Source organism: Acipenser ruthenus, chromosome 6 (assembly GCF_902713425.1).
Source record: "Acipenser ruthenus chromosome 6, fAciRut3.2 maternal haplotype, whole genome shotgun sequence".
NCBI lineage: Eukaryota > Metazoa > Chordata > Actinopteri > Acipenseriformes > Acipenseridae > Acipenser > Acipenser ruthenus.
Window position 1 is genome coordinate 23418936 of NC_081194.1, and position 14843 is coordinate 23433778.

Genomic DNA, 14843 nt, shown 5'->3' on the forward strand with positions numbered 1-14843 from the left:
ATAGTTGTTTTATAGAGATTTTTGTTACAGATTTTATGTAATTTAATGTTTTGGTTACAGGCTTTTTTTTTTTTTTTTTTTTTTTTTTAAATCAACATTTGGTAACACTACACCCGCAAGTGTAAAACTGTAAAGAAACATACTTAAAGTCATGAAGCTTTCCAATGGCAACATCTTTGTTGGTGATTGAGCCCTCCAAAACTGTGATCCTGCCAACTTGCCGATGCCCACACCTAAATCACAGGCTTCTCCTGAAGACAAAAAAAATTAAAAAAACATTACTACTATTGTAACAATCAACCTTTAACTTACAAAAAGAATGCCATTACATCTTTCTATAATCTCAATTAATGTGAATTTAACTGATGCCTGAATGCAACTTGACATTTAATTAAACCATAAAAGGTATATGTTTAATTCAGAATTTACTGTATTAAGCCTTTAGAATGAACTTGAGAATAAAAATATATATATATCTGTTCTCTCTCTCATATCGAATTCTTGTACTTCACCAGCTCAGTCGGCTACTCTGGATAAGTTGTGAAATGTGTTATTGTTTATCAATATGTTAATAAATTATTATATATTTATTATAATTACATGACTCCATACCCATTTTCAAAAGATTTGGCATCTCTGAATCTACAATTGCATTAATAATAGTACAAGACAAACTTCCACAGTGGGAGCGGCCATTTTGGTTTTGCTGCAGTTCAACGACTCTCAACCCCGGTGAATCCGCTGCTTCAGCGGTGACGCACCAGTGAATTTAACAACAGTTCGTTGAGCAACGCCTGGTGAATTTAACAATGGTTTGGTGAATCCGCTATACATCAGTGCATGCAGCGGTGAATGACTCCTTGGATTCTCTGTGCATTTACTGTTGGAAGCTGCTTTTCTTCTTACACAACTGTCTGGTCCTCCTTCACCACCTTCTACAGAATCAGGAAGTCATTCTATTGTGCCTCATTCATGCAAAAGACATTGATAGGCACAGCAACCTTAATACCCTTGGCAACGGTCATTACCTGAGTTTGGTTTATAACAGCAGTAATAACCTCTGCAGGGTCATTACCTGAGTTTGGTTTATAACAGCAGTAATAACCTCTGCAGGGTCATTACCTGAGTTTGGTTTATAACAACAGTAATACCCTCTGCAGGGTCATTACCTGAGTTTGGTATATAACAGCAGTAATACCCTCTGCAGCAGTCATTACCTTAGTTTTGGTTTATAACAACAGTAATACTGTTTTTAATTGAAACATCGGTAAAAATGTGTGGTGGGGGAGGGAATCTCAGTATACACACTTTACATATGGAATATGATGCGTAGCAATTCTGGTTTCTGATTAAATTTAATGTCCCTGGCATGTATGATGAAGCAGGATCTGTGCAAGTCAAAGCCATATTTTCCCACGTTAGCTGGTGCTTTGCTAACGTTTGGGCAATCGCTGTGCTGGTATGAACACAAAATAAGCCAGGTTTATTTGCCAATACATAGTCACCAATACACACCTCTCTACAATAAACAGTGGCTGTCCAGCACATCACAGCACTCTGACAAACTTATTAACAGTCATTCTGCGCTCTCTTTTTATTAAAGCGAGTGTAAAAGCCACATAAATGAATTGCTTGTCTCTTAGCTCACTTTATTGTTTTAGTTTAATGTGTCGCTTATTTTTCAGTATGTTCTTTTATTGTCAGCGCAAACATGTACCTCAATGCAGCAGTATTTGCAGCGCTGTGCATCCTCTGCCTCATCTGACACGCTTCTGCTATCTTTGCTTTTTGTAAACTTTGCGCTGCAAAAATGACTTGTTGACTGTCCCGTTTGTTTGTCCTTTGTTTGTTTTACATGTCATACTGTTTTGCTGTGCCACGCCACTAGCTAACAAGGGGGGGAGGGCAGGTAGTGTTGGTTGCCTGTCTGTCCAGGCTCACCAATCCTGGACATGCATTTGCACTCCCAGAATGCTGGCGGGAGATTGGGGTCCAGATGGCATGCCCGGTATTGGTGAGGGTGGATGGAGGGCGCGGTTTAGAAAGAGATAAATAGGAGTGCATGCCTGAGCGCGCAGGGGAGAGTTAGAAAGGGAGGGAGGGAGGGAGTGAGTGACTGACAGACAGACAGACAGAGCGTAACACAGAGCCAGGGGGTTGCCTGAGTGAGAGTGACAAGGAGATGGGAAAATATTGAATAATAGACTAGTTATTATGTATTCACCATAGTATACCATGGTTTATTACACTTTGCTATGCTTTAACTAGTGCAGCCTTTTATCAGGGATGCTGAAAGATCGCAATCAAGAATAAAACATCTAATGGCATGCATTATGAAGGGAAGATACCACAGATGTACAGAGTACATGCAGTCGTATCTTATCATGTCTTGTAGGGTAATAAAAGTGATATATTTTAGTCCAAAGTTTGTTTTAATTAAAATGTAAAAAAAAAAAAAAAAAAAAAGATTGTATTATTGTATGTAAACACCCATTTTGTGTCACTGTTTTTTAGGGCTGGTGTCATAAAATTATGTTGATGTATAGCTCTCGAAGTTGTTTGCTTCACCAGTACAAATTCCATTTTAAAACAGTTTCCTTATGAGTTCCAGCTTCAGTTGTTGTGACATTACTCACTTAAGGAAGTTAGATTAATTTTGGAGAATACATTTTAGCAGATTAATTAGCATCTGGTATAATATATACCGTTGCTTCTGTTTGTGCTCTGGCCTATGGTTGCAGTTTTGTTTTGTGTTTAGCTCATGTTAAGACTTGCCTATTTATTGATGGAAGATTAACATGCGTCCATCATTAGTAAATGCTGGTCAAGTGTATTCTTTCCTGAGTCACTGCTTGATTATTTGATGTATGCAGTCTTTGATCTTTGTCGTAAGACACCCCAGGCATGCCATTTTAAAAGCATAATGCACACACCTTCTTGTTCATTTGATGCGTAATTAGGTTCCCTGTGCCAATACAGCTGTAAAAGAAAATATAATCGATAACCAAAAAATTATCACACATATGTGTAGATTGGAACTAACAGCTAAAAGCAGTATGGAATACCACTGAATACAAATGAATTCCTAAAACTAACATATTTATGAAGACAACATTTTTAAAGTTATATAATGATATATGTTATTTGTGAGAGGGTTCACAGCTAACACGGGAGTCAGAGATTGTCTTTGAGACACCACCCAGATGCACAAGATTTATTTATTTATTTGGTATCCTCAAGGTTACTACCAACAAAGGTATCCTCCTGAGGTACTGCATGTGATGAAATAATAATCTATAATGAAATGGGGAAATCAAAACAGAAAACAACACACTGTAAATAAAACTATGGCAAAACCAAGCCGGGTCGTGAAAGAGGAAGATTTCTCCAATTACTTCCTCCTTCTTAGCCAATGGAGGGGACGGGACAGTCACAGTAGCCAACCAATATTTGAACTGCTCGCAGTCCCACCCCAGAATGACAGGCACTGGCAAGCGAGGCAGGGCGCGAAATAACCAACGCCATTGGCGGCAGTTGCACTAGTGCCCAAGCTGCTTGCCGCAATGCCCCTCAAATTTAATAAACACTTACGGCAAAAGTTGCCTGTAAGCCCTCCCGTCATTGCCACCGGTGTCCCTCAGCACCACCACATCTGATCAACCCATTCACAAACCTGCTCAGTGTCAGCTGGCCTGTTCTGTACAATTCAATTTAATTCTGTCTAGAAAATGACTCATTGTCAGAATGTATTATTGTTGCCTGTCACAAAGACGGCCGGAGTGGGTGGCGTCAGACCAGAAACAGGAACACAAACGACAGAGAGATGGGGTTTTGGTGAGGCTGAACGCGTGATCGCGCTCACCATTTAATAAACAGAACAGAAAATAAAAGGTTGGAACAGACAAAAACACTGGACACGGCACTACACGCCAAAATAAATAGACATACAAAACGGACTAAACACTTAACAAACGGTGCACGGAGAGACAAACAAACACGGTGAGTACAAACACTTCTAGATATTATTTTTACTTTACTACTTTACGTTCTCCTTCTCTCTCACCCGTTCTCCACTCTCGAACACCCAACCCTGACTGCCTAAAAATGTGCCTATTTATACTGTTGTGCTGGGATTCAATTACTAATTAATTATTCACTTGAATCCCAGCACGTGAATTAATTCTGTGCAACCCCGTGCTCACATATTACATTTAACCAGCACGTGAAGTGATTTGTGCCCTCCTCGTGCCTACATACAAATCTACACTTTTTAAATATACGTGAAACACAGACCCGTTTATATCCTGTGTACCAATCTATACACCAACATTAACATACGCACGCATACATACATACACAGAAATGCACACAGGGGCGGGGCGCATTGCCACATATACCCCCCCGTGTGCGCAGCACACATGGCCTCAACGGCCACCTCCCCCCTTAAAAATCCAGCAGTCCAGGCCAAAGTCTCGGGCTGGGAAGGGAGGCTTCAGTGGGCCCATGGCTGGCCATGCTGTCAGCACCCCTGCCGGTAGTGGCACGGCTGACCGCCTGTTGGTCCACTTCTGCAGCGAAACTGCTGCTGGGGAAAGTGGTCTCCTGACCTCTCTCCCTGTCTTTGTAGCCGGTAGCTCCCTTTGGTGGGGCTCCGACCACAGTACTGCCGGCAGCGAAGAAGCTGCAGTGGGAGCAGGTCTCCGGACCTCCCCCACGATCTCCGGCAGCGAAACTGCTGCAGTGGGAGCAGGTCTCCGGACCTCCCCCACGATCTCCGGCAGCGAAACTGCTGCAGTGGGAGCAGGTCTCCTGACCTCCCCCACGATCTCCGGCAGCGAAACTGCTGCTGGGGTTGGTGGTCTCCAGACCTCCTCCCCCTTCTTCGTGGCCGGCAGCTCCCCTTTCTGGGTCTCCGGCCACCGTACTCCCTGCGGAGGTACGGGCAGCAGAGGCAGCTCCTGCTCCTCTGCTCCGGGCGGTGGCGGAGGCAGAGGCAGCTCCAGCTCCTCTGCTCCTGGTGGTGGTGGAGGCAGAGGTAGCTCCAGCCCCTCTGCTCCTGGCGGTGGTGGAGGCAGAGGCAGCTCCAGCTCCTCTGCTCCTGGCGGTGGTGGAGGCAGAGGCAGCTCCAGCTCCTCTGCTCCTGGCGGTGGTGGAACCAGCAGGTATTCACCCTCTGCTGGTGGAGGTGGGAGGGGCCAGCAGTCCTCCCACTGCGGTGAAGGTGGAACCAGCAGGTATTCACCCTCTGCTGGTGGAGGTGGGAGGGGCAAGCAGTCCTCCCACTGCGGTGGAGGTGGAACCAGCAGGCATTCACCCTCTGCTGGTGGAGGTGGGACCAGCAGGTATTCACCCTCTGCTGGCAGCTTGGGTCCTAGGGCTGTGGAAGCCCCGACTTCCCTCTCTTCGGGCTGTGGACGCACCGACTCCTCCCTTTTGGGCTGTGGACGCCCCGACTCCTCCCTGTTGGGCTGTGGACGCCCCGACTCCTCCCTGTTGGGCTGTGGACGCACCGACTCCTCCCTGTTGGGCTGTGGACGCACCGACTCCTCCCTTTTGGGCTGTGGACGTTCGGGCTCCCCCCACTCAGGCGTAGGACGTTCGGGCTCCTCCCACTCAGGCGTAGGACGTTCGGGCTCCTCCCACTCAGGCGTAGGACGTTCGGGCTCCTCCCACTCAGGCGTAGGACGTTCGGGCTCCTCCCACTCAGGCGTAGGACGTTCGGGCTCCTCCCGCTTGGGCTGTGGACGCTCAGGCTCCTCCCGCTTGGGCTGTGGAGGCAAAACCAGCAGGCATTCTTCCTCTGCTGGTGGAGACGGGGACAGCAGGCATTCTTCCTCTGCTGGTGGACCTGCTACCTGGGCTGCTGTTCCACTTAAAACTGCCTCCAGGTAGCTGAGGACCAAACCCACACCTTCCTCCCAGGTGCTTACGGTCTGTTCCCTTGCATAAGCCTCCCATCGTTCCCTATCCATAAACTGCAGGAACTGGACGACTACTGGTATAGACTGGGCCTCCAGCCCAGCATTTTCCAGCATCCAGTCCTGCACTTTGATGGCGTCTTCTGCCATTTTTTATTTTATTTATTTTTTTTTTTTAAATCCAAAACTGCGGTTCCTGCTCTGGCCTGAGTCCTGGAGGCGCTGTCGATCCCACGCAGGACACCACGTGTCACAAAGACGGCCGGAGTGGGTGGCGTCAGACCAGAAACAGGAACACAAACGACAGAGAGATGGGGTTTTGGTGAGGCTGAACGCGTGATCGCGCTCACCATTTAATAAACAGAACAGAAAATAAAAGGTTGGAACAGACAAAAACACTGGACACGGCACTACACGCCAAAATAAATAGACATACAAAACAGACTAAACACTTAACAAACGGTGCACGGAGAGACAAACAAACACGGTGAGTACAAACACTTCTAGATATTATTTTTACTTTACTACTTTACGTTCTCCTTCTCTCTCACCCGTTCTCCACTCTCGAACACCCAACCCTGACTGCCTAAAAATGTGCCTATTTATACTGTTGTGCTGGGATTCAATTACTAATTAATTATTCACTTGAATCCCAGCACGTGAATTAATTCTGTGCAACCCCGTGCTCACATATTACATTTAACCAGCACGTGAAGTGATTTGTGCCCTCCTCGTGCCTACATACAAATCTACACTTTTTAAATATACGTGAAACACAGACCCGTTTATATCCCGTGTACCAATCTATACACCAACATTAACATACGCACGCATACATACATACACAGAAATGCACACAGGGGCGGGGCGCATTGCCACATTGCCATACATGCACCTCCCTCCCCCCACGTACCGTATCATTGGTTAATGATGAGCAAACAGAGGGAGGGGCGCTGTTATGTTAGACTGAGCTCAATATGACCGCGCATCCAGATATTTTCAATCACAAGTGTTAACTGGCAGTGTCACTGTGTTGTTTTTCCATCTGAGTACCATGCCAACTCAAAAACATTTAAAAACAAAGAAGGAAGAAGAGCAAAATCGGCAGCAAAGAGTTCTAGGATTGACCCAATGTTCAGGTAAGAAATGGGTGCACAACAATTCATCCCCAACAATAATAATAATAATATTAATGCCAATTTCCAGTTGTCAAGTACTGCAGAAAGGACAAGGTTAGACAGAATGAAATTGAATTGTGACAGAACAGGCTTAAAATTGCAACACTTTAAAATGCAACGGTGCAATACACATTCTAACTCCTTTCATGTCTTCAATATACATTACTAATTCATATAGACATTTCAATGACAGTTGCTGTTTTGTAATTCGGTGTTATTCCCCCCAAAACACACAGTCTCACAGCCTCCGCTATTCTGCGAGGTGCAAGATTGACTGACGCTCTGTTATACCCTCAGTACACTTTAACAGGGTTGCCCAATTTCCCCCGAACTAAATTAATTACGTCCCAGAGACTGTACTTATCCAGTATGGGTTTGTGGAATCACAACAGATCACATCACTACGCCCCCTTAAATACCGTCAACCATGACACGTTGGTTAATGAGTGCAACTGCTCCTCCTGCCATTTAGCACATAGTTTTGATTCTGAGGAGGGAAGCAGCAGCATTACCTTGTCTCCAGGTTGAAAGGTTCGAATTAATGCATTTTTATTGTAATGCTGCTGTTGCCGGTGCTGAGCCGATTTGAGGTTGTCCTGGGCCAAACGACCAACCAAATCTAGGCGATCTCTAAGTAGGAGCACATGCTTCACTACATTTTTGGACAAGCCTTTGTGCTTCTCCCACCCCTCTCTCAACAGATCGAGAATACCGTGAGGCTGTCGGCTGTAAAGAGCTTGAAGGGGGAGAACCCTTTCGAACTCTGCGGCACCTCTCTCACTGCAAAAAGGAGGTAGGGAAGAAGCCATGCCCAATGTATTTGCTCCTGATTTACAAATCATCTCAGCATCGCCTTCAAGGTCTGATTAAAGCGTTCCACCAAACCGCCTGTCTGTGGATGATAAACAGATTTTGTATACAAAAGAATTTGTATACTTGCTGTAACGTATTAGACAAGAAGTTAGTTCCATGATCAGTCAAGATCTCCTTGGGGATCCCTACTCTAGCCTTAATCTGCACTAGTTCTTTGGCTATCGCAGCGGCACTAGTCAGGAGGTAGCAAAGGGCCAACTATGTCCATTGCGATGCGTTCAAAGGGGGTGGAAATAATCGGCAGTGGGATCAAAGAGGCAGGGCACACTCGACCCGGCGCTACTCGCTGGCAGTCTGGGCATGTGGCTACATATTTTGACACATCTTTATGAAGACCTACCCAATAAAATCTAAATAAAAAATATTCACTACCTTGTCTTGTCAGCTCTGAGGTGCCCCGCAAAAGGGATATCATGTGCCAGCCTCATGACCTCCAGTCGACAAGACGGGGGAACCAATAATTGTGTTGCAGGCTGTCCTGTGCCCGTGGCAAGGTTTATCCAATACAGTAATTGCCCCTTGATAATGAAATGTGGAAATACTAGCACCCCAGCACCTTCAACATCCTTACCTTCAATAGACCGGACCTGTCCCCAAGCGTGCACTAGTGAGGGGTTGTTATTTTGGCCCCACACTATGTCCGCGCTTGAGTGCCACATGTCCGGTATATTGAGAGGGGCCGCAGTAACATCTGCCCTTGATGGCCCAGTAACCTCACCCTCTCGGTCACACTGCGTTCTGACCCCCTTTGACTGGCGTTTGTTACCATTGTAGCAGGCTCCCACCAGCCACCAGCCTTGTCTCATTAATGCTCCCTCCCATTTCAGGTAGGGGGGAAGGAGGGCACATTGGTTAGATATCTGTCCAGTTGCTGTTATGGCAATGGGGCAGGGGCAGCACCTCTACCCCATCTGGGGGCCAACCTTGGTCTCCATGGAGGGAAGGCAAGGTTGTCCATTGGGTTAGGCGATCTAGGAGGTCGTTGACCCGGTCCTGGTAGTGGGGGTGCAGGAGCAGAGAGAGGAGGTGGTGCTCGGATGCTCCGCAGTATTGGAGCAGTGAGTAGCCCGGACTGGGCTGACACCGGGAAGTCCCCGAAGTATTCCGCGAGTTTCACTGCCTGTTCCAGGGTGTTGGGGTTGTGGCGCCGACCACATGGCAAAACTGCTCGATCACAATGGCCTCACCCATCTGTGCGCTCGTTTTCAGCGCAGGGGTGAGCCAGTGTACCATGTGGTCACAAAGCTGTTGCGCAACCATCCTGAGGCGTGTATTCGGGGACCTTTTGTACTCCCTGAGCCTCACATGGCGGAGGATGGCTAGCTTTACCAGATCATATTGAGCAGCGTCATCATCAGCCATAGCCTAGTAAGCTGCCTGTGCCTCTCCAATCAGGCAGGGTCCTAATTGGCTTGCCCAGAACTCTCGAGGCCATGATGCGGTGTTAGCCAACCGCTCAAATGCCAACAAGTATGCTTCTGGGTAATCCTCCACCGTCATTTTGTGCGCCTTCGGGGCCGTCATGATGGGTGCTGCTGAGGTTTGTAATCCCAGCCTGACCCTCTCGATCAGAGCTGTGTTCCTCTCCTCTTTCCATCTTTCCTCAGCCTCCCGTCTGCTATCCCACTACTCCAGCAGCGCCAACAATGCTGTGTAGTCCATCCTACATCCATCGACACCACATGTGGCAAAGTGGTGAGTGGTTACAGGTGTGTGCAGTGCAGAGCGGATACAAAACAGACAGACAATGATTTCCAGGTGCAAGGGTGTTTATTGATTTAATTAACAATGCCCAGAGCCTTATGGTGAACACCTGTAAATAATAATGGTGGAGTGATACAGCTGCATGTATCACTCTTTAATTGTAATCCCCGGGTTTGACCCCTAACCAAAAGTCAAATTTTCGTACACCAACACTAAACACAAAACACAAACACAGTTTTTAGTGACAGTGAATAGTGCTAGTGGTGCAATACAGTTCTCTGTGAATGCAGGGGTGAAAGTGATGTCTGGGTTGATGCAGGCTTGCGCTACAGCTCCGGATTGTGTTACTAGTAGTTTATTAAAACAGACAGTTAACAAACACTAACAAACACAAGACAAACACTCAAGGTTCTCACATTACTGCAACACGGGCTCCTTGTAGGTTTGTACATAACCATTTACCAAGGAACAGATCAGTTACACTATGACCCCTATTTATACCCTCGCTCATGACCTCTAGGTTAACGAGCGCACCCGCTCCTGCAATCCTCGGATGCCACGCCGTTTCCCGTCCGAGTCATTGAGTTTGGGTACCATAGCTCCGCCTCCTTCCTAAATGACTGACTTCCACCAGTGCCCTCACAGGTCGGGAGAGAGATCTAACACCAAGAATCATTCAATCTCTGTCACAATACACAACATAAAAACATGCACATTATTTAAAAATACATTGAAAATTTAGACACACAAACCTCCCCAACACCCAACATATTTATAAAATGTTGAGATTTTACTGTATTTATGTTTTGCTCTGTTTTTCAGCATTTGAACACACAAAAGCTCAAGTATAGGGTATCTCCTGTAATACACCTGTAAACCAATATTATACGACAACTGCCTCAGGAAAATGACATACACACCTTAAAAGAGTACTTTATACCCTGTGAATTATAAATCTGTGCAAGACTGTGCTTGGCACAATTAACCTTGAAACTGAAAAAAAAGAAAAAAAAAGAAACAAAAAACCAGAAACCTGAAGTAAAATGCAAATAATGTACTCATATCTAGTAGCTTTAATTCTTGGTGATAAATCTCCCTCCTGACCAGTGAGGATGCAGTGTAAAGAGAACAGAGTGCCCTGGACTGGACAGCCTGACAATTAATTCCCAGGGTTAGGTGGAAGTCAGCCATCTAGAAAGGGGGCACAGCTGCGGTACTTAGTCATCGCTCCAGAGGGAAAGCGATGCGGCAACCGCAGATTGGAGGAGAAGCGGTTGCACTCACTAACCAAGGGCGCATGACTGAAGGTACAAAAGGGGGCGTGGCTAGGTGGCTAAAGGACAAGCAAAATATTACTGAGAGTGTCTAGTGTTTGTTTGTTTTGTCGGTTCCAATTGTACTGTTTGTTATTTATTAGATGACTAACACGATCCGGAGCTGTCGCTACAGGCCAGCACTAAACCCGGACAACACTGCACCATTGTACACAAACAAATTGTATTTTCACCGCAAGCACAATAACAATCACTGGACTTGTGAACGTGTGTCTTTGTGTGTGTTCTAACTGTGTTTATTAATTCCGAACTGTGTCTTATTATTTCAGGACTGCAACCCGTTGTTTTGGAGCAGTGCAATACACATTGCTGTGTATTCCCTGGGATTATTCTTTGTGGTTGCCAGATCAGTATTATAAAAATAAAACCTGTTTGGATTGTGAATTTTGTTGTCTGTCTTCTGTTTCACAATCACATCACCACTACACCTGCGCACTGCAAACCACTTTGCCACAGGGACACATAACACAGGAAACGAATAACAAACCTTTCAAACTGGTCACATTTTTATTCAGAAGAAACAGTAAAAACACATATAGAACAATCCACTTTCAATCAATTAAATATTTCTGGCCTTGATTTTATTGAGAGGTGTAATAAAATATGTGACATTGCTTTATAGTATACTAGCTCATATAACTTGGTATCTATTGCATTGGTGAGACTGCACTTGGAGTACTTTGACCAGTCCTGGTCACCATAGTGACCCTAGAGTTTAAGAAAGAGGAACAAGACTAACCACAGGGTTTAAGGAATGAGCTCTGAAGACAGGCTGAAAGAATTTAATCTAAGTATAAGAGAGAGATGATGTTATTTGCAGCAGAAATGCTCACATTTGAATTGGCCCATTGCATTACCCCCCAACTCCATACCCTGGCTAGTTTTGGGTTGAAGTTACAAGAATAAAGGGTGTATTTGTCCAGGATGTCCTTACTGATACTGAGATTATCCTAAAACCATCATCAAAAATATTCAAACACAGTCTTCATCCATCACTAAAGTTTTATAAATGAATATTCATGAAAGCAAATGATGCCATGCTAAATATAGTAACTGCTTTTACAGGCAGATGCTTGTTTCTTATCAGGAACATAATGGGAAACTCACCGTAGAGACCCAGATAATTACATCTTTAGTTAAATTATTTATTATTATTATTATTTGTTTATTTAGCAGACGCCTTTATCCAAGGCGACTTACAGAGACTAGGGTGTGTGAACTATGCATCAGCTGCAGAGTCATTTACAAATACATCTCACCCAAAAGACGGAGCACAAGGAGGTTAAGTGACTTGCTCAGGGTCACACAATGAGTCAGTGGCTGAGGTGGGATTTGAACCAGGGACCTCCTAATTACAAGCCCATTTCTTTAACCACTGGACCACACATCCTCAAATTTAGATAAATTCAGTAAATAGTTTTATGCGTCACTGTGCATTCCCCCTCTACTATACTATGATACTATGCTAACTGGTAATCAGATTGTGGATGACATTTGCACAACAATATTTGTGGTAGAAAATTCACAAAACAAGGTATTCTAGACAATGTTAAGAACACATATTTTAATGTAATAACTTGTATTGTACCACTCTTTAACTGTTTGTACTTTTTCACTCTGTTTCTTATGTTTGCAACAAATAGCTACGTGCAGAATAATGCCGCTGCCAGCAAGGGGGGTAACCACAGATAGCACCAAGCATCCTGTCTTCTAACAGTGAACGTTGACATGTGGCAACCGATTGCAGAAGTAGAAGTTATGAGTCATGAATATAATTTTTGAGCCACCCTTTTGACTGTCTGTTCTACTAAAAATATGTTCTCTGTCTCCTCTGTATGCAAGAGTTTTGCTCAAGTTGCTACGTGCCCAACTGTCACGTAGACAGTTTGCAGATGTACCAAGAAATATCCAAGTTTAACAGTGCTATGCGGGCTTGTTCTCTAACTGACTCTGCACTGAGTGTTGTGACTAAGCTCCAGGTTTGCAAATCTTAATAAAGCTTGCTGTTTGAGAATCTACAGTCTCTCTTCCTTTCAATAGAATTTCCACGACATATTGAACTTTGTCTCTCAACAAAGTTTATTATCAGAAAGAATAGTACCTTCAGTCTAAGGCGGTGGGTGTAGCAACTGTTTTTAACAACCGGTAGAGTTTTGCCATTACATGTATGCATTCTTCAGTTTGGCCTCCTGACAGACAGACGAATTGCCTTTAAGCTGAGAAGAAATGGGTAGCCATTTGAAAAACATCCTAATCGTTTCCTTTGGATTTCTGCTATTATTTACAGCTTATGGAGGACTTCAGAGTCTACAGGTACAGTAACGTGCTGCTGGGTGTAAATGTATACTAACTGTTTTACATTAACAGTTGCTAGAAAAGGTTGCCTGAAAATTGACTAGTGTTCTAGTCTTAACTGTAAGACAATGTAATACCTTACTGTGATAACTTACGGTACAATGGGCTAATTGTAGGAAATTGTAATACCTTACTGTGATAACTTACGGTACAATGGGCTCTATTCATCAAGGTGTCGGTTTTCAGTTTTTGTTGTCATTTTTTTTCTTAAAATCAGTGTGATTCATAATTTTTTTCTTTTTCAAATCTCTTTATCATTCATCAATTAAGGCAATTTTTTGTACACGAAACTGTACACGAAACTGTGCTCTTGGTGCGAGTGTCCGTGAATTGCTGGTGGTGCTTCGTTGTGCATTGAGTCAGCAATTTAGATTAACGCTGGCTCTGTGGCTTTGCAATCACAGAAAACAAAACAAAAGCAGGCTCTGACTGCTTAGTCAAACACTTAGCTTAAGGGGGCCTGTGATAGGCTGGACGAGTGGTCTGACGTCACGGCAGAAGCAGGGACGGGAAACTACTGACACCAGGCAAGTACTGCAGTTAAAGTAAAGAATCAGCTGGCTGCCGTCTTTATTAACAAATACAAAAATAAATAAAATATTCAAACAAAAACACACTGTGCTCGCAGAGCAAAATAAAAGGTTTAAGCAAAACAAATCTTGAACACAGAAATAAATAATAATACAACACAGGTCAGGCTGGGCAGATTGCCTTCACTGTTCCTATGTTATTTAAGTTTCGTTTCTCTTTTCAATCGCCATCTCTCTGCTCACTCTCTCCTCTCTAACACCCACCCTGAACATGGAGAGCTGCAGGCTTTTTATACCGTGGCCGAGGGGTTTAACTAGCTGGCAATTCTCTCATTACCTCTCGGCCACAGTCTGCACAGGTAGCATGACTATGTGTGACTGCCAGCTAATTCAATAACCGCCAGCTGACAGTCACGCATTTCCACGAGGATTTTAAAACAAAACACGGCTACGCCGTAAATACATTTTTAAATAAATACAACAAAACAACCGGCGCTTCGCCGTCATATAAATACAATAAAACAAATAAACAATACAAAATAACACAGGGGCGGAGGGAGACCCCATTCTAAAATAAAACAAACAAATCAATGTACAGGGCTGATCGCCCTGTTACAGGGCCGTACTCACATAGCTGCGTCCCCTTTGTACTACCTAACTCCTCCCTGCAATCAGCCTGGCACCCCAGTGTAACCAATCGCTGCCTGGCCTGCAGCTGATCACATGGGAATCGTTTCAAGTACGTGCAGCTATGCGTTGATGACGGACTTCCTGTTTCCGCCCACCGTCGAGTCGACCCGTCTTTGGGGAAGTGTACTATCAACCTTACACAGCGCCCTTTCTGGTCAGGAGGGAGATTTACAGCATTGATTCTTTCTCTCTTTATCACAGTCACGTTTGCATTATCTACTTTAGTTTTTCCTTCCCTTAAATTATTTAGATAAATTCAGT